Genomic DNA, 26482 nt, shown 5'->3' with positions numbered 1-26482 from the left:
CAGAGTCTGCGGATACGCCGTGAGGTCTTTGCGGGCGTGACTAAGTTGAGGACCTTGAGATGGAGTGTCCGGGGGGTCTGTGTCACCACAGGACCCTTACGGGGGAGGTGGGAGGTCTGAGAGGAGAGGAGGTATGGTCACGGGAGCAGAGTGAGGGTCAGAGAGGGGCTGGGGGCTGCTGCTGTGAGGACAGAGGGAGGGGCCCTGAGCCTCTGGAAGCTGAAAAGGGGCAAGAATGCAGACCCTCCCCGGCCCCCTAGAGCCTCCAGAGGGAACCGGCCCCGTGACGCCTTGGCTGAGCTCCGTGAGGCTTGGGTCCGACTTCCGACCCCCTGACATCAGGGGATCGATTTGTGTGGCTTTAAGCCACCAAGTTCGAGGCTGTTTGTTCCAGTAGCCGCGGGCCACTCAGACACCTCCCCGCCCTGCTCCACTCCCTTCCTGGCTGTAAATACGAACCAAAGAACCGGACCGCGGATGGTGGGTGTGGCAGCTCCGCGCTGTGGCCGACGGGCTCAGCTTAGGCCTGCCGCCCGCAGGTCTGCTGCGTGCTGAGCTCGGCGACGTCTCTCTGACTGGCGTTGGGATTGTTTCCAGGCCTCCTGAGCTGTGTCCGCCCGGTTTCACAAACTCGTCAGGACTTGCACGAGGCAGGGCGGCAGGTCGCCCTGGATTCCACACGCTCACCCACCGCGGCTCGGCTGCCACTTATCAAAGCATTTTTGGAATCGTTTAAAGTGTCCGTATCTCCTTTCTTTGGATGTTCTCGGTGGTGACAAACCTTTATCTTGCAAGAGTGGATTCAAATTTCAGGACAGATGGAAATGGCTGGAGCAGAGACTTGCTGGTGTCCTTGACAAGGGACCATCCAGCCTGTCGGCCCAAGTTTCTCTGTAAGTGAGGTTGGAAGGCTGCCTGGCGGCCCCAGTGAGGGAGGATTAAGTGAATTAAGACACGTCAGCAGGTCGGCAGGGCCCCGCGTGGCAGACACCCCGTGGACGGAGATGACCTGGGGCGGATGGGGGCTTTGTGAGGTGACGGGGCACGGTTGGCACTCTGGGCACAAAGCCCCGCGGTCGGTTCCAGCTCAGGTCTCCTGGGGCATCTGGGGGTGATGGCGTCACAGGAAGGCCACCCCACTCTGTGTGTTCATGCCGTCAGCAGACCCTGATGGAGAGTAACTGGCTCCTGTGTGCCGGGTGGGCTTGGGGCATGGAGTGAAGGAGAAAGAGGGGGTCTTCTCGGATGCGTCGGCATTTATTTAGTAGATCCCTGATTGATGGGTGTAGGTAATTCGGATTTTTTCTACTACAAACCCCGTGGTGGTGAGTATCTTTATTTATCCATCTTTGTGTAAACATCTCATTAATGCCTTAGGATCCGGCCCTGGAGGTGGGGTCCCAGGTCCGGAGCGAGGCCATTTAACATTCAGACAGGAATCCAAGTAATTCCTACAAAGCCTGCTGCCCCGGCTTCCGTTCCGCTGGCCCGGGGGTCTGCCACGCCTCTGCTCCGGGGGGCTCTCCGCTCCCTTGGTCAGGCCTGACGGCTGCTTGGCTGGTGTGTCTTCGAGGAGGTGCAGGTGGCCAGGGCCCCCCCGCCCGTATGGGAGGTGGAAGGCGGCTGGCTGGGGTTCGGGCCGTGGACCTTCCTCAGGGCAGGGCTCCGGAGGGACCTTCTCGGCTCCCGGGTGACATCCCCGTCTCTCCCCTCCTTCGCCTCCCAAAGCTTCCTTATCCCGAGTGCGTGTCTGCTGAGGAATTTCTCGGCCCCCGCTGCCTGCCGGCCGCTCTGAGTGGGGCTCCGGCCCACTCCGATGGCATCTGGTGAGAAGAATTTGAGGCCGGTCGGACTGCTGTCAGTGACACCGTCAGAGAGTTCACCCCAGGTGGGGTGGAGCTGGGAGGGGGCCACCCCGAGGCCACCCGGAGGCCTGCTGTTGGCGGGAGCTCCCTGCCCAGTATGGCGTCGCCTGGCTGGGGGCCTGGCTCCCTCGGTGTGGGTCTGCTTATCCCTGATAATCAGGGCGCCCACAACCAGGGCACCTACAACCATGCGCGTTGTAGGGGAGCTGCCGTGAACAGTGCAGCCTCTCACGAAGCTCGCAGCGCCAGAGAGCTGCAGCACCATCAAAAGTGGATTGAAAACCTTTGCCCTTTTCCTGCGGAAGTGAGGAAGAGGCCCCCCCCCCACTTTTTTTTTTTAAATTAATTAATTATTTTATTTATTTATTTTTGGCTGTGTTGGGTCTTCGTTTCTGTGCGAGGGCTTTCTCTAGTTGCGGTGAGCGGGGGCCACTCTTCATTGCGGTGCGCGGGCCTCTCACTGTCGCGGCCCCTCCCATTGCGGAGCACAGGCTCCAGACACGCAGGCTCAGTAGTTGTGGCGCACGGGCTTAGTTGCTCCGCGGCATGTGGGATCTTCCCAGACCAGGGCTCGAACCCGTGTCCCCTGCATTGGCAGGCAGATTCTTAACCACTGTGCCACCAGGGAAGGCCCCCCCCCACACTTTTAAAAAAAATGTGACGGGAGCTGCCAACACCCTTCTGCACAAGTTCAGTGCTAGCGAGAAACAATTCACGTAAATTAAAAGGTAGAACCGTTAAACACAGTTGAGAATCAGAGGATATAGGCCTACAGTTTTCTTCACAGATTTGAACTCAAATTCGAAAGTTGATTTTGATATGACTTATTTGAATTATGTCTATAAAATTTGTCTCAACTTTTATTAGTTTGGTGTGGAGAGAGCCATATAAAACATAACTATTGTTTAATACTTTATGATAGACAAGCAGATTTCCCAGTGAGGAGGAAGCCCTCAGGGATTTGAGTAGAGCAGGAAGTTTGCCCCGAAAAATAAGCCCAAACCTTTACTCCCTGTGCGTCTGGGGACTGCATTTATACTGTCTCTGTGGCACAGAATCAAGCAGATGAGACTTTGGGTAAAACAGAGGCCAGGACCAGGGGGCTGGTGAATGCAGGGTCCCCAGACACCCTCAGAAAAAACAACTCCTGCCCGAGATGGGCACGTAGTGAAAAACCACACTAGGAAATGAACTCTTGTGAGGAATAACTAACCAACCTAGGATTAGCACTCTGTCAACTAGAAATAATAGAACAAAATGAAATAAGTATGTTTATTTAAAATTATGAACTATAAAGGAAGGAGTCAGAATGAAAGACCAGAACAGGAGAAATGAATTTGGAATTGAACCCGCAGAACATATTTAAATGAAAAATGTAGCCGTTAAAATAAAAGAACTCACTGGGTAAGTCACACTGAAAAAACTCTAGCAAAGCCAGTGAGAAAAGTAGCTAATTGGAAGAAGGATCTGAAGACACAGAAGAGAGAAAAAGAAAAGAGGCGTGGAAAAGAAGACAGAACTGTGTAGAAAACAGAGGCTAGAGTGGGAAAGTCCAGTGACAACTCCTGGGATTAACGATGCGTAGATGGGATATGAGAGAGGCGATTAGAAGATGTTGGGGAAAGTCGAGGGCCTTGCCCTCCTCGTTATTAAAATACAACCTGAGGCCATGCTAACTCAGAAGCACGGTGCAGAGACAGGTAAGTGGATTTAGAAAATGAGTAGAACCTAGCATGTGGCCCTTTAAATGAGAATTTAGGAATTTGGAAACATTTCAAACAGAGAAAAGGGTCATTCAAAAGTATTGTTAGTACAATTAATCCACCTTTTGGAAAAAAATAAAGTTGGAGCCCTACCTCACGTACAAAATAAAGCCTATGTGGATTAAATGGCAAAATATCAAAACAAAATATAAAAGGATTAGAATAAAAATACAGTATTTTCATAATTCTGGTGCAGGAAAGGCATGCTACCCCAAACCCCAAATCCATAAAGGACAAGATGAACACATTCAATGATGTAAAAAGTTAAACTGTTGTGTAGTAAAGACATGAAAGGAGACGTTGCAAGGCAAGTTCAGACCAGGAGGACACGCTGGCAGCATGTGGAGAAGGCAGGGGGATAGGCGGGGCAACGGCCCCCAGAGACAACTGTGTCCCGATGCCCGGGACCCATGGGTAGGTCACCTCATGTGGCAAAAGGGGCTTTGCAGATGAGGTGAAGTTAAGGCTCCTGAGATGACATCATCCTGGAGCGGTGTGGACCCAGTGTCATCCTAGGGTCCTTACAGGAGGGAGGGAGGAAGGTCAGAGTCAGAGAAGGAGATGTGACCATGGAAGTGAAGGTCAGGCTGGCACACGGCCACGAGCCAAGGAATGCAGCACCTCCAGAAGCTGGAAAAGGAAGGAGACGGATTCTCCCCTGGAGCCTCCAGAAGGAACCAACCCTGCGACACCATGATTTCAGCCCAGTGAGAGACCCGTTTTGGATGTCTGCCTTCCAGAACCGTGAGAGAATCAGCTCCCGTCGTCTTCATAAGTTTGGTGAATTTGTTACAGCAGCAACAGGACGCTTATACGGACGTAGATGTTCAGATCAAGTGTGGCGCACAGATATCTGATGTATATATTCAGACCAGCTCTTCTATAGATAACATGAAAATAACCCATAACGGGCCAAGGACCCGAAAAGACATTTTCCGGGAGAAGAAATACAAACGTGGCCTGAGGGCATGTGGAAGGTAAAGCCTGAGGGCTCCTTCTTAGAAAGTGACAAGAAATCAGCATCGAGAGTCAGAGACCTGGGCTGGGGGCTGGGACGCCGCCCAGGGGTGGGGACAGTGTCCGTCAGGGCCGAGGGACACCCTGGCCCAGCCGGCCATCCGTCCTGGCAGGTGTGTCAGTAGCCCAGCCTCCCCCAGGCCATCTGCTGCCCGCTCCCCGCTCCCGGGATGTGCCGGGAAACAGCTTGCGAACGGCCGAATTCCATCCCTCTACCCGACTGTTAACGGCAGTTCCCCATCTGGATGGAGGTTGGGTTTCCAGGTCCCTCTTCCTCTCCTCCCTTTTGTCCCCCCAAATCACCGTGCACTGACTCTGTGCCCACACCCTCATTATTGATGGAAATGCGTCCCCAGAACATTTCTGTAAACCAGCCTCACTCGTCTCCCTGTGACCCAGAGCAGGGCTGCGGTCTCTGGCGTGGCTTCAAATCTTCTCCGTCGCTTGAGGCCGTATGACCCTGCGGGTGTCGCCAGGCCAGGCTCCACCCCTGTTTCTAGGGGGGCGACCCTGCTGTTTACCTCATGGGCTGCTGTTTCTGGACGTGGTGGGGGGCGCGTGCGTGGTGGCGGTGGGCATGCTCGCTCTGACTCTGCCAGCCGGGTGCTCCGTTAGCTCTCCAGGCGGGGAGTGCGTGCCCCCAAGGGTGTGAAGTCTTGTTCCTTTCAGGAATATCCTGACGGTTACCGAGCTGGATCACGTGAAGGAAACAGACAGGGTTAGTGTTCCCAATGCGCAGTGTGACTCAGTTGGGAAAACACTCCTGGTAATCGTCTCCAGACCCAGGCAGCCTTTGATCAGGAAAATCTGTTTATTCTGTGATATAAATATGGAAGACATCCATTTATTCCAAAGTGGATGCAAATGAACCCCAGCAGATATCCCTGCCCCGCCGAGCTGCCAAGAGCTAGGAGGGGAGGGGAGCACAGAGCCGGCCAGGAGCGCAAGGCCTCTCCCCGCAGCCGGGGTCCACCGTGCGGCGCTCACGCCAGTGGCCCAGGAGCTGTCCCTGAGCTGTGACACCTGCGCTGGCATGTGGTCCCGGCCCTCCTTATGCACAGTTTGGGGTCAGTGACACAGTCTGTGTCCTTAGCCAGAGCAAGGACGCTGCTGTTTCTGTGTGTGTTTTAGCCGCCTGACTCTTCCCAAGGCCTCCGATAGCATCTGGCCCTGGGCCTCCCGCCCTCCCTGCCTCCCTTCTTTCCGTCACAAACATTTACCAGGAGCCAGCCGTGTGCCGGGCGCTGGAGAAACAGCAACGTGTTCGAAGCAGACCCAGTGTATCTGGGGAGAGAGACGCACGGGGAGGCGATTGCACCCAGGAGGAGTGAGATGGCAGAGATGGGGAGGGAAGGGGTGGGGGAGGCCTTGAAGGCTTTAACAGAAAGAAGCCCAGACTTTATCTGTTGGGCCTTGAGGAGTCGGCTATCAGTCATTTACACTTTAGTAAGAACTTAAGCCAAGGTGTTGCTTTCTGTAGGTTGATTCTCATTTTACGTTTGGTTTGTGATTGTGGAACGAAAGCCCTGTGCTCCCGGGAAGGAGTCCAAACACCTTGGGTCAGGAGGAGTGGTATTTGGAAGAAGGCAAGGGGTGGATGAGCCACAGTCGGACCACAGAGCTCAGATGGTGCACCGGGGCTGGAGTACCTTCTGGGCGGGGGAGGCTGGACCCCTGGGTGCATGGCCTGGGTGCTCTCCGGGGTGGTCCAGGACGGGTCCTGCGCGTGGGGGGCTGTGGGGAGCTACCAGGTGAGCTGTGTCCGTTTGTCCACTGGGTCGTGAGTAGCTTCAACAATCACGCACAGTGTGGCCGCAAGTAGAATAAAATATGACCAGATATTTACTTGGTGTCAACTTAGGTCTCTGATGTCCTGGGGAGGCGGAGAGAAGATAAGGGATCACGTGTGATGAATCCAGCTTCCTGGCTCTGAAGAGGGAGGTGGACTCTCTCTCTCATCCCTCCACCTACTCTGACCATTTCTCTGTTACATTTCAAGTCCTTTCTTGCTCATTTTTCTACCTGTTTTCAAGGACAGGTGATCACAGATGTAGCACGTGCTGCAGTGGAAGTGTTTTAGATTAATTTTTGCCTCTGATCCCAGACTCTAAGCTATGTGTTTTCTGAGCCCTCTGTGCTTGCCCGTGTGGCCCAGCAAAACCCACTTGTTCTCATGAGAAGGCAAAGCTGAAGTAATGAAACCTGGAGTCCCCATAGCGGACTTCGCAGCACTTTTTATATTATTGTCTGGCTATGTCCCTAAATTTCGGGCTAGAGCCTCTCACGTCAGGCATCGGTTAAATGCCACCGTTGCCTTTTTAGAGATTAAGTACAGAATTTTTTAAACCTTGAGTGACCCGAGTCCCGGGGGCAGCGGTGAGTCACGTTGCAGGGGAGCAGCCTGATGTGCAGTCGAACTGATTGCAGTTACGGAAGCAGTGATTTGGGTAAGATTCAAACTCGCACACACAGAACAAGTGCACCCACCACCCAGCTGCGTGTCCCCCCTCACAGCCCCCTCATACCCCACCCTCCCCGCTCCCCACCCACTGGGCTGTTCGGAGGCAAATCCCAGGCGCCCTTCCCAAAGTAACGCACCGAGATCCTGGCTTCTCGGGCAGCACGTGCTTTGCCATCTGACCCCCGCGGCCTCGTGCTCGGCCCCTCTGCGCCAGGGACCCGCTGTCCTCCTGGGAGAGGCTGGGGCAGGGGGCTCGCTGGCCCCATGTCCCAGATGCCTGAGGGGCCACAGTTGCTCCTGACTCCTCGCTCTGGGTCCCGCAGGGGCCCTACGGAGCCAGCGCGCCGGGCCAGGCCTCTGCACCCTCCCCTCCCAGGGGGCCCCCAGGGCCCGGCCGCTGCCGCGGGGAAGATGCTGGGGAGACCGAGGCAGGGCTGGCGCCCCACGTGGAGCGAGCGCTGGAGGACACGGGGCGCTGTGAGCGAGACTCCTGACGGGCCTTTGCAGCAGGACTCCCGGCCCTGCTGTCAGGAGGTGGCCTGAGACGCTGGGAAGTTCCCAGCGGGCCGCAAATCCCCGCTGGGCGACTGGAGCCTGAGAAGAGGGTGGGGAAGGCCTGTGCCGTCCACCTCCTGCACCCCCGTGATTGTCGGGGGACGGTAGGGCTCTCCACCCCCTTCCCTGGCCTCTGCCCTGGGCTGGGCAGCTCTTGGCCCCCTGCAGAGTGGGGGTCTCCTTTTATGCTGTTGGCTTACGGAGGTGATTTCCTACCGCCCCTCCCCATCCTCCCGGACAGGCAAGGGGTGGCCGTCAGCCCAGGCAGTGCCCCTGCGAGTGGGAGAGGGGCCATCCAGAGGCTGTGTCTCGGGGGCGGAGCCTTGAGCGCAGCGATGGAGCAGATTTCACGGGCCGCCAGGATGGGAGGGCCGGTCAGGGGCTGAAGGGACGAGCCGCAGTGAGCTGTAGCCGGGGCTCCGGCGGCGATTCAGGGGGCCGCTGTGTTTAGTGTCCCCAGGGAGGTCCCAAGCTCAGAGAAGCACCCCCTGCATTGGGTGATCGGATGAGGAATGGCCCCAGCGGTGCCCACGTCCTGCTCCCTGGAACCTTTGGGGATGTGGCCTCCCACGGCAGAATGCAGAGGAGATGAGGCATCTCGGGACGGGGAGGCCCTCCTGGATCACCTGTGATCGCCTCCTGCAGGAGGGAGGCTGGAGGCCCCGCAGCGCGGGCTGGAGGCTGCGGAGGCCCTGGGAGTTGCAAGGGGGCAGGGAGGCCCCCCGCCCCTGCCTCGGAGCCTGCAGAGGAGGCAGCCCTGCGGCGCCTCGATTTCAGGACTTCGGCCCCAGACTGCGTGCGAGCATAGGTGGGAGTTCTGAGCCGCCAAGTTCGGGGTCACTTGTGACAGCAGGCCCGGGACACTTCCACAGTGGATAAGTACCTACTGCCCCCCAAACCCTGGCACGTCTGTGGGCCCCAAAACCATTCATTTCCTGGACAGAAGAGGAGGGTACCAGCCGCCTTCCACACCGGTGGTCTCCGGGGGCCTGGGCGAGGGGCTGTCAGAGGTGCCCCTGCTCTCTTCTGCGCACAGTTCGCCCGGGAGGGTGGCCTTCTGGAGTGGCACCCGGGCTGGGTGACTGCAGCCCCACCCTGCCAGACAGGCCCCTCCCCTTGGGCCTGGTTCTAGCTCTGGCATCGTCACGCCGCCGCAGGGTTGGCCCCCAGGGCCTGCCTGCTCCTGGCCGGGCCTGGGATTTCCAGGTGGTGTGCGCTCTGCAAGGGAGGGAAGGACACTGTCTTTGGTGAGCTGCCTGCTTGGCCGGCGTCCCCAGGGCTGGCCGTGGCCCTCAAGGCTGGCTGCAGGTGGCTGACCACTTCTCAGCTGTCTGCCCACCGCCGTCGCCTCCCTCCTGCCGGCGGGATGCCGGGCGGACTCGCTTCTGATCGGGGTAGAACTCACACTTCACAGCATGGCAGCAGACTCCCCAGGGAGCAGCTGGGGCTTGGGGCCACCGTGGGAGCCCGGGAGCAGCAGGTGGTCCTGGCCGCAGGGGCTGGGATTTTCGGGGCCCTCTGTGGGCCCCAGCGTTGCACCCGCTGCCTGGGCCGCCTCCCTGGCAAGTGAGAGGGCAGGGTTTTATTGGTCCCTCTGGACGAACTCCTTGCTTCTGTAAATTCTCACGATTCCTGGCTGTTTGGGGGTCACCTCTAGACTAACACCTTTTAAAAAAGGTTATTGCAGTGTGGAGATCTGGGGCCGTGAAACATTACAGGACGTGCTCATGAAAATCAATTTCAAGTGGCTTGCCTCTCTGGAATTCAGTCAGAGCTTTTCGCTGGGTTTTGGTTTGCGAATCAATGTTTTGAAGGGCGATCCGCAGCCTCTGGGTGAAGGACAGACCCGCCCTCTGTGCCTTTTCACATTTACGTGGCCACAAGAACCGTGTGCGGGGCCTCCTAAAATACAAGTAGTTGCACCCCCTTCACCCAGAGATCGATTCAGAGCCTGGAACGGTGCCCAGGAATCTGCATTGTAAACTGGCCCCAGACGCCTCTGCGGTTAGGTGGTCCTCTGACCGCACAGCAGAAACCCCTGCCCAGATCCGCACGTGAGCAGGTTGATAACGGCGGGGTGGGGCCCACGTGGGAGCTGTGGGTTTCCAGGTCTGGAGCCCGCAGTCCCCAGGAGAGGCCGGTGAACCAGGCTTCGGGGGGAGGACTCTGTCTGGACTCTTGGTTTATTTATTTATTCATTTTTACTGTAGTAAAATACGCATACCATAAAATTTACCGTCCTAACCATTTTTAAGCGTGCCGTTCTGAGGTACTAAGTACGTTCACGTTGTTGTGCGACCATCACCAGCACCACTGTCCACAGAACTTGTTCATCTTCCCCAAATGACCCTCTGTCCCCATCAAACACTCACCCGCCCTCCCCCTCCCCCAGCCCCTGGCACCTACCCTGCTAGTTTTGTCTCTATGAATTTGTCTACTCCAGGGACCTCATATAAGTGGACTCCTACAGGATTTGTCCTTTGTGACTGGCTTACTTCACTTAGCATAATGTCCTCAAGGTTTATCCACGTTGTCACACGTGTCAGGATTTCCTTCCTTTTTAAAGCCGAGTAATATTCCACGTTGCGGATGGACCACGTTTTGTTTGTCATCATCCGCTGATGGACCCTTGGGTTCTTCCACCTCTTGGCTGTTGTGAATAATGCTGCTGTGAACATGGGTGTACAAACCTCTCCCTGACCCCCTGCTTTCTGTTCTTCTGGGTGTGTACCCAGAAATGGAATTGCTGGATCATATGGAAATTCTACTTTAATTTTTTGACGGAGCTGGAGTCTTGTTTTCTCTGACGGTTAGCATTTTCTGCGACACGGGAGAAAACCTTCCCTGTCACCTGTCAGAGGAGTCCTTCCAGAATTCACTCCTAATTTGCCACGTCCCCTCCTGCCTCCCGGCCCCAGAAGCTGTTTTACTGCTGTGGGTTTCAGGGCTGTGAGCCCGGCCTGGCCTCCCCTGGGGCCTCTCGGGGCCCGGGGTTCCCCCTCACCCCACCTCAGCAGACGTCCCCTGGGTGAGCGTTCACACAGCTCAGCTCAGACCCCGCCGCCCCGTGGATTTGGGTCCAGAGTGGGGCAAACCGGCGCACACAGGTGCAGGGCCCTCAGCTACGTACGAGCCGTCACAAGTGCAGAGCGGGGACAGAGGGGCGGCAGGAGGTTGGTCGTGGTGGGCGAGGGCGGGAAGGCGTTAATTGTGTAGAAGCCCCATTTAAGCAACAGTGTGAAGTCGGCCCCACAGGAGAAATGCCGGTTCTGCGAGGGAGCGCTGGACCGCACCCCACGGAGTAGTGCAGGTGCTGAGAGCAGAGGCTCAGGGTCTGCGTCCCACAGCCCCGGAGGTGGTCACGGCCAGCGGGTGGGTTTCAGATGCGGGAGGAGAGTGCTTACAGAGCGCTCACAGCTCACGAATCCCCAGAGCACAGACCTGGTGCTTCTTCCCGGAACCAGCGTCCTTCAGAGTGGAGCCTGCAGGGCGAGGCGCGCAGAACCCAGAGAGTGACGCAGCCGGGCCGGTCCGGTCCGGGGCCGACCCTGCGGTGAAGGCTGTGCTCCCGGACGTGGCGCTTGGGTGACACAGCACCCGTCACCTGCGGCTGACACCGCAGGTCGTGCCGAGTGAGGACACGTCACCCGCGCCTCGCTGCCAGCTTTTTTTTTCCTAAGTAAGATAAAAAAAGAAATTCACGGAGCAGAAAATCAGCTAATTGTCATGATGTTTATAAAAGAGATGGAAATTAGTCTGGAGATTCCTTATCATCCAACAACAAAAAGAAGACAGAGAAGGAGAGAGAGAGAGATCTGTTTTTTCACCACCGTCTAGAGTGGTTCTTAGAACTGGCTCAGGGAACCTGGGTCGGCCTGGAAGGGCCACGTGTCTCCCAGCCTGATTTATTCGGTTACTTAGCAACAACTTAGAACGCAGAACCGGAGCACACACTGCAAGTGTGTGCGTGTCCCCGATGGAGCCATGAAGCAGGACTGGCCACAGAGTGCCCTGCTTCGAACCGGCTCCACAGCGGGCGCCCCACTCTGTCTGGGAGTGTTGGAAGGTCCCTGGGGACACCGGGCTCCGGACGAGACCCCCCCTCCGGGCTGCGGGTGGAACCTGCCTCTGCTGAGGTCATTGGTCCTCACCGTGCCTGTCGCTCCAGAGCCCGAGTGTCCTCCGTGTGGTCACTGGCGCCGACCCGAAGGACCCTCATCCTTCACTGGGATCGTCCTTCAGCAAACCGCGGACGTGCTGTGTGCGGCCACTTGAATTCTGGTAGACGTTCTCAGCGGCTCAACCCGCCGCTCCAGAAGAACCCTCGTTCTGGCCACTCAGAATCAGAAGCTTCAGTTCACAGGAAATCGGTCCCAGCGCTGGGCAGGAAGCAGCACATCACTTTTAAACGCCTAAGTGTGGGCGTCCACGGGTTAATCACAATGAAAGCACAGAAGCCGCTTCTAGTAACAAAGCTGAGGGACCCTGGAAACCCAGGAGACACGTTCTTGCTTGCGGGGGCACTTTTGTAAAGGGTGTGTTTCCTGCACCAACCGTAGACTTTCTCAGTGCCCTTGTGCAGTGAAAAATTAAAACTCCTGCTTCCCCAGCTCTTGGGGGCGGGGGTGGGAGGGGGGTGAACCCAGCGGAGAATTGACTTCAGAGAGAACTGGGGCCGAGGGCATTAGGTGGTGGGCAGGGGAGGGCAGGTGGCTCAGGCCTTGATGGAAAAACAATTCTGAAAACTACAGCACAAGGAAAATCTCATTTTTAAATGTGGTGAAGAAAAAAAAACCATTTGGCTAAAATTCCCCACCAGGCACTGCTTTGCTCTAGAGCTGATGTACAGCCTCGTGGGCTGGCTCTCCAGTCCCCACAGGGTCTCTGAGGGTCCTGTCCCCTCGACGGTGTTTCCCCCTCCCGGTGCCAGTGGGGCCTGGGCAGCTATGGGCTTCCGCTGCCCCAGAGACGGGATGTGCACGGCTGGTGGCGGCCTGGCCCCCTAAGCACCGGTGCGCTGGGATCTGCCAGCTGGTCTGCTCCCGGCCCGTGGCTGATGCCAGCCCCGACTGAGTCACCGGGAGCTGGGCACCCTCCAGATACTTTATCCCGACTGTCCTTGCTAACAGGAAAAAACAATTAACGTCGACCTGGGTCTCTGGATGGATTTTTTTCAGTTTTTGGATGTTTTTAAAATGCCAGACTGCTTAGCAATTGGTAAATCCCTTCCCTTCCTTGAAAACAACTTCACTTCCAGAGAGGCTGCCGCTTTCTGGGAATCCTGAGGTTCTAGAGATCTGCACGCAGTGCTGGGAACAGGGCCTTGCTGTGGACATTCGCTACACATTTCCTACACAAACGGCCATCTGATGAGTTGCCAGACTTAAACCATTTGGGTTTTCACTGATGATTTTGGACCCGGGGCAAGTTTCTGTCAAGAGGATTTGCTCCAAATGCCGTTTCCTCTGTCTTTCTTGATGGGGAGGCACCCGGCGCTGTGGGTGCCCAGGTCCCCTCTCCCAGCCGGTTATCTGCGGCGAAACCAACATCCTGCTCTGGGCTGGGGAGCGTGAGGGAGTCCAGGCCCTCCCACCAGAGGGGCTTCGTTCTGGGGCTCCCACCTACCCGAGTGCAGAGGATGCCTGTGCGCCAGCCGACCAGGGGCCGTTCCAGAACCCGGGCGAGGGCACAGGGCACTGGGCCAGCTCGGCCACACCAGCCTTCCCCAGGCGGGACGTCTCTCGCCGTCGTGGCGGGTGTGGGACGGGAGGCTGGAGCTTGCACCCTTGGCCGAAACCTTTCCCTTGAGCCCCCTTGGATGTAATCAGGTCGGTCTAGGTTTCAAGCGATGTCTGTACCCACACACCTAGGAGTGCAGTTGCTGCATCCAGGTGCCCTTTAAACGTTGGCATTCAGATGCCCACTTTCAAGGTGGTCTGTACTTTGGCCGATGCTGTGTGTTAAAGTCCCTTCTGACCCTTGTTAATCTGACGGGCTCACCTGGCCCCTCCTGGCTCTACTTTGCTTAGTGGCAGCTCTGATGCCAAGAGAAGGGGGGGCCGCCTGCCCCTCCATGGGGTGCGTTTTCCGCAGCGCAGGTGGTCTGTGGGCTTGCAGACACGACTCCTGCCCCTCCCCGGCCTGGGTGCCTCTCCAGGAGGGTCAGTCTGACATCTTGTCGGGCCATTGGGCTGGACGTGTGGGAGACCCGGGGGCCTGTGTCAAAGGGGAGGCCTCCCTGCCTCACCTGTGCCGTTGGCCCCGGGCCTAGGGGATGCTGCGGGCCCTGCTCGGGGTCCTGCTTGAGGGAAGGAAGGAGAGCGCCTAAAACGTGGGCGCCTGCCATGGGGCGCCGTCTAGGGACAGAGCAGGGTCCGGAGTGTGACAGCGGAGCGCGGGGGCTGACGGAGGGTGGCTCGGGGCACCGCGGATGGGCGGATGGAGCAGAGCGGCCTTGCTGCCTGCGCGGATGTGGAAGAGGCTGCCGGGGACCGTGTCTGACCTTGGTGTTCTCAGAGCGAGGTCAGACCCCGAGCACGCAGGAGGCTGGCACGTGTGCTCCTGGGACCTCCCTTTGTGGGGTTCTGTTCTTCCCTTTCCTCATCCGCTCCCGTGAACCACAGACGTGGACGAGCCCCTGCCGCATGTTAAGGGTGAAGGGTGGAGAGACCCCTCCCCTGAAACGTCCACTCCGCACGGGTTTTCAAGGAAGACAGTGGAATGTACTGGAAGAAACAGACCGTCTGACCCGTCCTGTGCCTTCAGGGTCGCCCCATGCCCGACACACAGTAGCGCTCCGTGGCCACCTGCACCACGGCCTCCGCCAGGCACACACACAGGTGAGTCCCAGCTGGGAACTTACCCCGTTGTAGGACACAGCTCTGCGTCTTTCCAGCCTCACCACGAGCTCCACACCTGCTCCTGTGCCATTGGACGGGGGAGATGCGTGGGAACGGATGGCGTTTAAGTCTTGCTGGTGAGCAGGACACTGGGCTTCTCATCCCCGAACCATTTCCCGCCACTGCCGCTGTTGCTTCTTGGGGCTGGCCGGTCCCCTCCAAAGGGGAACAGCTCGAAGGTCCACACGTCAGCTAGTAGACTGTCCTCTGGGTCCGTCCTTTGCCTGGCCCCGTGGGTCTCCACCTTTGGAGGGCAAGACCTGGCATCAGGGTTGTGTACACCCAACTCGTGTGCCAGGGGACACTTTGACCACACAGCTGTGACTTGACTTTAAAATCTCACGTGTAAGATGTGACTGCATGGCATTGAGTCAGGGAGGAGGAAAGAATCTCATCCCTTTCCTACCCTCGTGGGTCTTTTGTTTCCAGTGTGGGGTGAGTTAAATTCATCTAAACACCTGTCTGCAACACAGGACTGTGGTAGTCAGAGCTGCGCATTTGTGTGTGTGTGAGGTGAGGTGATTGGCTGGGACAGGGCTCACAGGAGCAGTTTCTAATTTTTTTTTTTTTTTTTGGCCAAGCCACATGGCTTGTGGGATCTTAGTTCCCTGACCAGGGGTTGAACCCGTGCCCCCTGCAGTGAAAGCATGAAGTCCTAACCGCTGGACCACGAGGGAAGTCCCAGTAGCTTCTGAATTGAGCCTTGACAGAGGATTGGGAGGAACTGACCAGATCAAGAAGGGGATGGGAGAGTAGCACTAATAAAATCCTCATGTTATGGTAATAATAACAGCTGTCATTTGTTCTGTGTTCATTATGTGAGACGTGTGCTTTTGCTTATTTAATCCACTCAACAACCCTTTGAGGTAGGGACCATTATCCCATTTTACAGATGAGGAAACTGAGGTCCAGGGGGATGAAATGAATTGTTCAACCTGAGCTGAGTCCTGTAAATGTCGGGACTCAAACCTAGGCAGAACTTGAGACATTAGCCAATATTCTAGAGGCAAGGATGGACTAAGATGTGAGAATTGTAAAGAGAAACTGCAAGGATGTCAGATCTGATTTTAAAAACACATTATTTAAAGGATCTTGACAAGTAGAAGTGATAACCTTTCTTTTAGAAAGGGAGTTTGTCTAGCAGAATGAACTAACTTTTTAGTAGCAAACCAAAACAGTCTATCAGCAATAATTATCAGATGTTTCCAGCTGAATGAGAGCAGATTTGCAGGTTGCTTCTTTCTCCCTGTGTAGTGACAGTGGGAGATAGACAAAGACAAAAAAACATGCTTCCAAGAAAGTCATTTATTTGGATGAAAAGTTACATTTTCCTATTGATAAAAGATACCATCTTTATCTTTCAATTTGAGCATTTAGTCTGTTTACATTTAACGTGATGATTAATATATTGGAGATTTCATCTAACATTCCAATCTACCTAAGTTACTGTGTGTTTTTTATTTGTCTTGATTATTCAGTGTCCCTTTTTCTCTCCTTTCTCGCCTTTTTAAAATAATTATTTTTATTATGTTATACCCCCCTTTGTTAGTTTGATAGTTATAAATACCTTTCTTATTTTTTTAAATTACCGTAGAAATTAAAATATGTATCTAGGAGTTGTCAAACTCTAATAAATATTAGTATTTGTAAAAAAGAGAAATAACCCAATTTTTTAAATACACAAAAGTTTTGAATAGGCCCTTCATTTAAAAATCTTCAGATGGCCAATAAGCATATGAACAGGTGCTCAATATCATCAGTCCTTAGGGAAATGCAGATGTAAACCACAGCGAGTACCAATATACCTTCACCAGAATAGCTAAAAAGTTATTATTTTCATCTGCAGAATTTCTTTGATTTATCTTCCAGTTTACTAATTCTTTCTTCAGTTAGACATAATCTATTAAGTTCTAAATTCCAGTTATAATATTTCCCAGTTCTAGAACTTTTTTTTTGACTCCTTATTATAGTTTCCACTGTACCAAAATTCTCAATCTTGTCTTTCATTTTCTTGAGTATTTTAAGGGATTATTAAAAGTTCATATTCTGATGATCCCATTTCCATAATCCATGGCTCTGTTTCTATCGTCTGTTGTTTCTCTTGATTTTTTTTTTTTTTTTTAACATAGAAGGCATTGCTATACTTGTTAGACAAATCAGAAAACAGTACCAGAGATTTTTTTTTTTTAAGTTGCTTTCTTAATTATTATTTATTTATTTATTTTTGGTTGTGTTGGGTCTTCGTTTCTGTGCGAGGGCTTTCTCTAGTTGCGGCGAGCGGGGGCCACTCTTCATCGCGGTGCGCGGGCCTCTCACCATCACGGCCTCTCTTGTTGCGGAGCACAGGCTCCAGACGCGCAGGCTCAGTAGTTGTGGCTCACGGGCCCAGTTGCTCCGTGGCACGTGGGATCTTCCCAGACCAGGGCTCGAACCTGTGTCCGCTGCATCGGCAGGCGGGTTCTCAACCACTGCGCCACCAGGGAAGCCCTCTCTTGATTTTTGATCATGTTGTCCCATCTCCTTATATGTCATATTATTTTTGATTATGTGCTGGATATTGTACATGAAAAAATACAGAGATAACTCAAGGCCTAGGACAATGTCATCTTCCTCCATGAGAGGATTTATCTCAGTTTCTGGCAGGCAGCTAGAGGGTTAGGCATACCCCTGTCACTGCTGCCTGATCAGGGATTGAGTTCCAAAATGACTGGTCCTGCTTAACAGTGCAGCAAGGCGGCAGGTGAGGTAGCGCTTACCTCGTGGGATGTGGATGACCCCACTGAGGATACTGAGAGTGTCTCCAGGAGGAGATGGGAAGCTGACGCAGTGATTTTTAAAGTCCCCTCCAACACAGTGCCCCAGAGTCTCTGTGGCTGTAACCCCTACAGCGCACGTGTAGGACAGGCAGCCTGTCTCCCAGGGCTCCTGCTCCACCCTGATGAGCCACTCCATCTGGCCTCAGAACAGTGGCAGCAACCGCCTCTGACTCCTGAGGCAAGGAGTCCTCTTCTTTCTTCAGCCAGATGTCTCCCGCTTACACGGGAGGGATGAAGCAGCCAGCCTCAGGGATACAATCGCAGCGCCTTAATGTAGACACGAATTCCCCGTGGATCTAGTGAAAATGCGGATGCTGACCGGCACGTCTGGGGCGGGGCCTGAGATTCTGCATTGCTCACAGGCTCCCAGGTGGTGCTGGTGTTGCTGGCTCAGGGACCATGCTTTGAGGAGCACGTGGGGCTAGATGACTGGTGATGAGGAAATCCAGGCTTAGGGGAAACCTATGTGAAGGTGTAAGTCCGGAGGAGGTGACAGAGCCGGCCGTGAAGAGCTTTGACCTGAAGGACCTGAGTTCAAGTCTTGCCTCTGCCCTTTATGTGGAACGTGGTCCGTTGATTACTGCCCTGGGCCTCAGTTGTTCTTAACATAGCTTTATTGAGAAGTAATTCATGTACTGTACAACTCACCTATTTAAAGTGTCCAATTAAACAGTTTTTAGTATGTTTACAGAATTGTGCAGCCATCACCACGATCAGTTTCAGAACTATTTGGTCACCCCAAAAGGAAACCTTGTCCCCATTAGCAGTCTCCCCCCATTTCTCTCTCTCCCTGCCCCTAGCAACCATGAATCTACACTTGCCTACTTTGGACATTTCACATAAATGGAATCATATAATATGTGGTCTTTTGTATCTGGCATCGTTCACTTAGCATGATGTTTTCAAGGTTCACCATGTTTAGCCTGTGTCAGAGCTTCATTCCTTTGTATGGCTGAATGATATTCCAGTGTACGGATTGGCCACATTTTGCTTATCCATTAATTTGGTGGTCATTTTGATTGTTTCTGTTATTCGCCTATTAAGAATAATGCTGCTATAAACACATATTTTTGGTGTGGTCGTGTTTTCACTTCTCTTGTGTATATGCCCAGGAGTGGAATTGCTGGGTCGTATGGTAGCTCCATGTCTAACCTTTTGAGGGGCTCCCAGACATGGCAGCTGCACCTTGTTACATCCCCGCAAGCAGTGCTTGAGGGGTCCAGTTTCCCCCCATCCTCATCAACACTCTGCTTCTCTGTCTTTTTTTTTTTAAAGCATTTAAAAAATATATGTATTTATCTTTGGCTGCATTGGGTCTTCATTGCTGCACGCAGGCTTTCTCTAGTTGCTGCGAGCGGGGGCCACTCTTCGTTGCGGTGCGCGGGCCTCTCACTATCGCGGCCTCTCTTGTTGCGGAGCACAGGCTCCAGACGCGCAGGCTCAGTAATTGTGGCCCACGGGCCCAGCTGCTCCGTGGCACGTGGGATCTTCCCAGACCAGGGCTCGAACCCATGTCCCCTGCATTGGCAGGCAAGCAGGTGGATTCTTTTTATGGAACTTGTTTTTTTGTTTGTTTTAATTAATTAATTAATTTATTTATTTATTTATTTTTGGCTGTGTTGGGTCTTCGTTTCTGTGCGAGGGCTTTCTCTAGTTGCGGCAAGCGGGGGCCACTCTTCATCGCGGTGCGCGGGCCTCTCACTGTCGCGGCCTCTCTTGTTGCGGAGCACAGGCTCCAGACGCGCAGGCTCAGCGATTGTGGCCCACGGGCCCAGCTGCTCCGCGGCACGTGGGATCCTCCCAGACCAGGGCTCGAACCCGTGTCCCCTGCATTGGCAGGCAGATTCTCAACCACTGCGCCACCAGGGAAGCCCAAGCAGGCGGATTCTGAACCACCACGCCACCAGGGAAGCCCTCTGTCTTTTTGATTAGAGCCATTATAGTGAATGTGATGTGGTATCTCACGGCATTTCCCTGACAGCTAATGATGGTGGGCATCTTCTTCACATGCTTATTGCCCATTTGTATATGTTGTTTGTCTTTTTATCGTTGAATTTTAGGAGTTCTTTATTTTAGATACAAGTCCTTTATCAGGTATGTGACTTACAAGTATTTTCTCTCATTCTGTGTCTTTTCTCTTTCTTGATGATGTCCTTTCCCGTCACAGAATTTTTAATTTTGGTTAAGTACAGGTTACCTATTTTTTTATTTTATTGCTGTGCTTTTGGTGTCACATCCAAGAAACCATTGTCTAATCCAAGGTCACGAAGCTTCACACCTTTACTTTCTTCTACAACTTACAGCTTTAGCTCTTACATTTAGGTCTTTGAGCCTTTTAGAGTTAATTTTTGCATATGCTGTTTTGTAGGGGTCCAGCTTCATTCTTTTGCATGTGGGTGTCCAGTTGTCAGCACCATTTGTTGAAAAGATTGTCCTTTTCTTATTTTTTATAAATTTATTTGTTTATTTATTTTTGGCTGCATTGGGTCTTCGTTGCTGTGCCTGGGCTTTCTCTAGTTGCGGCGAGCAGGGGCTACTCTTTGTTAGGGGGCGCAGGCTTCTCATTGCGGTGGCTTCTCTTGCGGCGGAGCACGGGCTCCAGGCGCGCGGGCTTCGGTAGTTGTGGCACGTGGGCTCTAGAGCGCAGGCTCAGTAGTTGTGGCGCACGGGCTTAGTTGCTCCGCGGCATGTGGGATCCTCCTGGACCAGTCATCAAACCCGTGTCCCCTGCACTGGCAGGCGGATTCTCAACCACTGCACCACCGGGGAAGTCCTGTCCTTTTCTTATTGAATGGTCTTGGCACCCTTGTTGAAAACCAAAATGACCATACTCGTGAGGGTTTAGAGTGTCAGATTTTAGTCTTAAACTCAGGATAAAGATTAACGCCTGCGTCATACTGCTGTCATGAAGGTTCAGTGACCAGTTCCCACGAGGAGCCTTCGCACATGGTCTGGCACCCAGCAGGCACTCAGGGCGTCGGTGATGATGCGGACGCAGGAGCCAGGCGTTCACCCCAGAAGAGGCACAGGCTGGGAGGGAGGGGGCAGCGCGGCCACTGCTGAGCTTGGGGGTAACGCTTCCCTCCTCCCAGCCTGTCTCGTTGGCATGCCAGCGTGACCTGGCCAGCGGGGATGGAAAGAATTACTCTGACTTTTCACAGAGATGGGCGATGATCTTAGGTGAGGGGTAGGGAGTTGGAACAGAGCGTCCTTGGTAACAAAGCAACAAAGCCTCGGAGAAAACATGGCCCCAGACAATGTTTTCCAGGGAGGCCGCTGCGCCCAGATTTTCCTGCTGGGCCCCCGTTGCCCGCAGAGTGGCTGTGGGTTGCTCTCCTTCCCCTGCGGGGCTGGCTGATCCTCCGGCTCCTTGAATCCCCCGTGAAGAGTGCCAGGGCACCAGGCAGCCGGCACACAGCTGTCGTCCGCGGCCACCTCCAGCTCAGGGCCACACTCGTGCCGCTATGCCGTGGGCTGGGGGATGAAGCAAAGACCACCACCCGTGGTCCGTCCAGAGGGCCTGGCATTTGGATACTCTTTCTACCAGCATGTTTTCCAGCCCAGGATCGATGGAGCACCTGCGAGCTTGGGTGTGTGATGCTGGCTCATCTTTTCACGACTCACGTCGTGCCTCTGGGCTGCTTCTTTACTCCAGGCGTCCTGTTCGCCCCACATTCCGCTTCCTGTACAAAATCCTGGCAAAATCCGTAGATTGTGTCCTGCTGGGACTCCGCCATCTCCGCTGCTGCTCATGGGCTGGTCGAGACTTGTCCCCTACAACCTCTGGCATTCCCGTCAAGGGCAGTGCTGTCCCCTCAAGGGTGGGCAGTGCCCATCTCTCAGGCCTCCCCCTCCCGAGGTCCCCCAAACCTGCTGTCGGTGACCACGCCACGCAGACCTTCTCGGGGATCGGCAGTGCCTCGGTGGGTGGGTGCTGTCGGGAAAGTCTGATTTGGTCCGAAGTGGGGCTACTGAAGAAATGCCCAGATCCTCCCTGTGGGCAGCCCTCCCCGACCAGAGCCCCCCGACCCAGAGATGGAGCAGGTCTCGCCCGCTCACGCCTTCTTCCCCCGCAGCCCCCGTGTCTGCAGCGTTAGTATGTGACTGTACGTCCCCACAAGGGCAGGGACTGGCCATCCTGGCCACTGCTGAGTGCTGGTGGCCAGTGGGGACCCCAGGACCTCTGCTCGCTGGGACCCCGCCCTCCCTCTGCCAGGAGGGACTTTTCCAGCACCTCTGTCAGCCGCTCAGCGGCGTCCGGCTCCTCCCTCCTTCGGGCTAAGACGCGCAGCCCTCTGCTGCCTCCCGCCCCAGCCCTGGGAGCCGGTCCTGGCGGTGCGTCCACGTGGCCGTGCCCGCTCCTCTGCAGGTGCTGTGCTCCCCCGCCCTGCCTGTTGGGAGGCCTGGTCCTTGGGCTGCCCTGGATGGCCTGGGCTGGGGCCGGGGGGAAGGATGCGGCGCTTTCCAGTGTGACGCTGGGCTGGGCACTCACCCTCTCCGGACACGCCCTGCGGACACTTGCGGAAGGAGGGGCGGGCCGTCCCCACATGGGCACAGGGGTGCCTGTTGGGTGAGGGGCGTGGGTGTCCACCCCACTATTCTCGGAGCTTCTGGGCGAGAGGCCGGTTTACTGGCCTCCACCCTCTGCAGAGCGCCAGCGCCTGGAAGGGGGGCCGGAGAGAGACTGCGAAAGGAGAGGGTGAATCAGGACCGTGGGGCCACGGTCTGGGGTGCGGGGAGCGGGGAGAACGTCTCCCCCACGTGGTTCTTGCGTCCGACGCAGCTTCTGGAAATGAAAACAGCAGTTGAGCCTGTTTTTCCAGTGTTTCATTTTCCTTCGAAACAGAGCTGCATTCCTTCAGAGCCTCTAAATATTTATCTTAACATTCTTCCTATAATTTAAAATTATTTGTCATATTCTAGGGGATGTTTCATGTCTCCCGTTGTGCAAAAGCTCTCTTGTTGTCACAGACGCAAGCCCGGCGTTCTCTGTCCCTGGTCACAGACAGCGGTGTGACCAGGAGGGAGACTCGGTCAGGCACTAACTAGTCGTGTCTCTAACATTCACTAATCTCCCTTTGAAGCAAAGACAGCAAACATCAGGCCGGAGATTTGGGTGGCAAGAGAATCTAGCTAGGATTTAAAGATTTAAAAAATGAATTTATTTTTAACGTGTGGAGCCTGCTGCCCTGCCAGCCTCTGGTTTGTGGCTGTTGTGCCGCCCCCACCAGTGGCCTGTGGGGCACGAGGAGCCCCACGCCGCCAGCCGACAGGGCAGCGGGCCGCATAGGAAACAGTGCAGAGGCTTTCTCGGATCCAGTTTAAAAGTTCAACGTTGAAGGTACAGTAATTTATTTTTGCAGTGATAATACAAATTCAAATTCTGGCGGAACGCACATCATGCTGAAAACAAGATTTTGCCAAACTGAGATGTCCCTGGAGCAGAAGTATGCTTGGAATTGCCAGTGCTACCCAGCAAGCGAGAACTGCGTCAGAAAATCGTCCCCATCGCGAGAGACGCTGAGGCTCGCGCAGTTCACAATTAAGAAGCGGAGCGACTGGACCGCAAAACCGGTGTGATGGCGGCTGATGCGGAATTGAAAAGCAAAAGCAAGTTCAGCCGGGCAGTCGTCCCTCCCCCTGTGCTCACTGCCACCCTCATCCGTCGGGCTCAGAGCTGCTGGGTCCTTAGTAAATAAAGTGGCCCACAGTGGCATTTAATTGTTAAACGAGCCCTTTGCATTTGGGGTGCATTTTATTCAAAACCCACTGGGAACTTCAGATTTTTCAGTGAATGTCGTGCCAGAAAACTTCACCTCGGGAAGCTTTTAGTGAAGCACAGTGATCACAGAGCAGAGTCGCTCACGGAAGGATGCTGACATGTTCCTCTGCAAAAGCGTAGGAGGACCAGCGGAGTCACACGCTGTGGTCCTGGAACGGGGGTCTTTGGGAACAGTGCTGTCATTTCACTGTGGAATGTTCTGGACCAGTGGAAGAATCTTCTGACGAGGTCCACATTTTAAAATCAAGTGTATTTATATTCTGTACCCACAGGGAATACAGAACCAGAACCTTGCATCACCGGGCATCTTTTATCCAGTCTGGGACCACGTCCATCCGCTGAAGTCCTACCCACCTTGCATAACTCCCCCAGGAGGCTTCCCACCGCCTGTCACGGTAGCACACACTCCTGCCGGTCCGGGCTCCCCAGGCCCTTGGCTTACGCTGCCTCAGGTGACCGTAGCTTGTTAATCCTGGTCCCCACGAGCCTCCAGCGTGATGTCCCCTGATGCCGGTTGAAGGTCATGGAATGAGGATGTTACTCCCTGTCCTGTCCCCGTCTCAGCGCGGTGCGCACTCAGGAGTCCGGTGTTCAGAAGTGTCCGAGGTTCAGGACTTCGGGCCGTCTAGCAAGTCACATCTCAGCCTCTTGGTTCCTAGCGTTGCAAGCAGAAACGGCTGCTGAGAACGGCTGGGGATGCTGGGCGTTTGCTGTCGTGCCGGTGCTGGCCGCGTGCTCTGAGCACATCACCTTTTAAGCTTCACACAGCCCTGAAAACAGGTGCTGTCATCGCTCAGCGTTTTTAGTTGGGGGAACAGAGGCGCAGAGGTGAAGACGCCGGTCAGTTCTGCAGCTGGTGTTCAGCACAGTTAAGGACTCGCCGCAGACAGGCTGGCCCCACCATTCACACACACAGGGAAGTCGACCTGATTTTATCACAAACACCCACATAACCCACCACCTGATCCCACCATTAGCATCGAGCTGCATTCACTTTATTAGCTGTCGATGCAGCTCTCCATCCCTCTCTGCATCTGTGGATCCATCTTATTTTTGTGCGCATTTCAAACAGCCACTGCAGACTCCAGTACGCTTCACCCCTTAACACTTGGGCTCACATTTCACCAGCTAGAGTTCAGTATTGATGTTTTTAAGTAAACTTTCCGTGCAGTGAAATGCACAAACCTTAGGTGTACCATTCGCTGAGTTTTAACGTAAGCAGACACCTGTGAACCCCTCCCTTATCAGCACGTGGAATTTCCCGTCCCCCCAGAAAGTGTCCCCACCCCAGTCAGTCCTTGCCTGCACCCCGATGAGGCGGCCAATGTCCTAATCTTTCCATCATTGATTAGTTTTGCCTGTTGCAGAACTTCATATAAACCAAGAGTCAGCATTTTTAGCTACCAGTCTGTACTGCCACCTGGGTGAGGAGTTTTCAAGGGCTAGCCTTGGGGGACTGACAGATCTTTGTCTTCTCTGTGTATCAGCCAGGGTTCTCCAGAGACACGGGACCAAGAGGGTATCTATCATCTATCTATCAATTATCTATCTAACCTATCTATCTGCAGAGAGAGAGAAATTTATTTTTATTTTAAGGATTGGGGGTTGACAAGTCCAAAATCTGTAGGGCAGGTCAACAGGCTGGAAACCCTGGCAGGGTGTCTGTTATAGTCACGAGGCAGAATTTTTTTCTTCTCTGGGAAACCTCAGTTTTGGCTCCTAAGAGCTCCAACTGGTTGGATGGGGCCAACCCACCTTACGAAGAGTAATCTCCCTTACTGGGAGCTGGCTGATTGTAGGTGGTAACCACGTCTACCAAATTCACACAACCTTGATGCTGGCATTTGACCAAGCAACGCACAGCATGCCCTCTCGCTGTGGGATGTCTCCGTGTTGAGACCTCCCGCTCCGGACCTGGTTGAGAATTGGGAAGGCAGTTTCCTGTCCCAGAGATCCAACTGGAAGGGAGGAGCCAGGACCCTGGTCAAGAGTCTCACCAGCCGGTGGAGGGAGCCATGCTGGGCTGGGACCAGGCTGGGGGGCGTGGGGGGGGGGCGGTGCCTGGGCCTCCCTACCCCAGCCCAGCCGCCGAGCGCGGCTGCATGTAACCAGAGGGGCTTCTCTGTGCTGCCCTCCTCCACGACGGCTCTTCCCCAAAGATGATTTGATTATGTTTTAATGAGAATAATATTTGCTTCGAGGAAGGATGAATCCAGCCGTGTTTTTATATCAGCCAGATGTCCTCAACTATTTACCCCCTCCCTCCGCTAGGAATCTGGCAAAACTTGTGAAGCAGTCGGGCCCCAAAGATTCCCCTCCCCGGCCTCACCTCTCCCAACCGCCAGCTTTAATTCTCAGGCCCGAGGGCGTTTCCAGGGAAAGGGAGCCACGTGGAGCTGATTCATCTGCACAGTGCTCATCAAAGTACAGTTTTGTAAGAGCTAATTGGTGCGCGGAGAGCCTTTCAAATCTTTTTTATAAGCCTCTTACTGACCCTGTTGTTTGAGCCAAGCCTTAATAGGACCTCGACTTCAGAAGACTGATGATTGGTCCGAAACTCAGAAGCTCTGGTGGTGAAGCAGGCACCAGACTTGGCTGAAATTTTCTGCTGATTTTAGGCTGAGCAAAGCCAGGCAGTTGGGAAAGCCTAGACTTCAGCAAAGCTATTAACTGTTTTCTTCCCTTCTGTTTTTCAGGCTGACAGCAAGCTCTGAGCCGTGAATCTGGAGACCTGCCGCAGCGACAGGTAGGGCTCGTCACTTGTCCCCGCCGCTGATCCGCGATGGCCCAAGGGGTGGCTGTGTTACCTTGCCCTGCGTCCTTCTTGATAGAGTTTTCTTTTGCCAAAGAAATGGGGTGTAGGGAAGTCACTTCGTGTGTTTCTTGTCTCCAGAACTTAGTTGTTCGCTCATTCATTCTCTTATTCAGTAACTTTTACTGAACACCTACTGTGTGACGAGCTGTAACAAGGGCCGGGCATCAGTGTTGAGAAAGAGGCATGGCGTGTGTCCTTCGTGGGGAGACGGATACCTGCCAGGCAGACAGCTAAGCGGGAATGTGATTGCCGCTCGCAATGGAGGGAAAGACTCCTGAGCGCAAGACAGGCGCCTCCTCCGGCAGGTGGTGGGATGAGGGTCTGCAGCTGGAGAAGGAAGGGTGTGGGCGGGGCGGGGAACAGAGTGTGCAGGGTCCCTGAGGACCGGGAAGACCTGCGGGAGGGGTGGCTGGGAGGCGGGTGAAGAGGCTGAGGAGAGGAGCGTGCGCCGTATCCCAAGAGTAACGAAAAGATGCCGACACGTCTGCGGCAGGAGATGGACGTGGTCT

The 26482-nt window shown here is 54.5% G+C and overlaps 1 protein-coding gene across 1 annotated transcript in view; it reads left to right on the top strand.

Annotated features, from left to right (window-relative positions):
* The window catches only part of ZNF469 (zinc finger protein 469), a 283346-nt gene that overhangs the window by 25210 nt on the left and 231654 nt on the right, over positions 1–26482 (top strand). Inside the window, exon 2 of the mRNA XM_068528062.1 lies at positions 25855–25904. The gene's annotated coding sequence lies outside the window, so the exon portion shown is untranslated. The remainder of the gene's footprint in view (positions 1–25854; positions 25905–26482) is intronic.

The sequence above is a fragment of the Eschrichtius robustus genome, chromosome 19 (assembly GCF_028021215.1).
Source record: "Eschrichtius robustus isolate mEscRob2 chromosome 19, mEscRob2.pri, whole genome shotgun sequence".
Classification (NCBI taxonomy): domain Eukaryota; kingdom Metazoa; phylum Chordata; class Mammalia; order Artiodactyla; family Eschrichtiidae; genus Eschrichtius; species Eschrichtius robustus.
The sequence above is the reverse complement of the archived record's forward strand: the minus strand, read 5'-3'. Positions and strand labels throughout refer to the sequence as shown.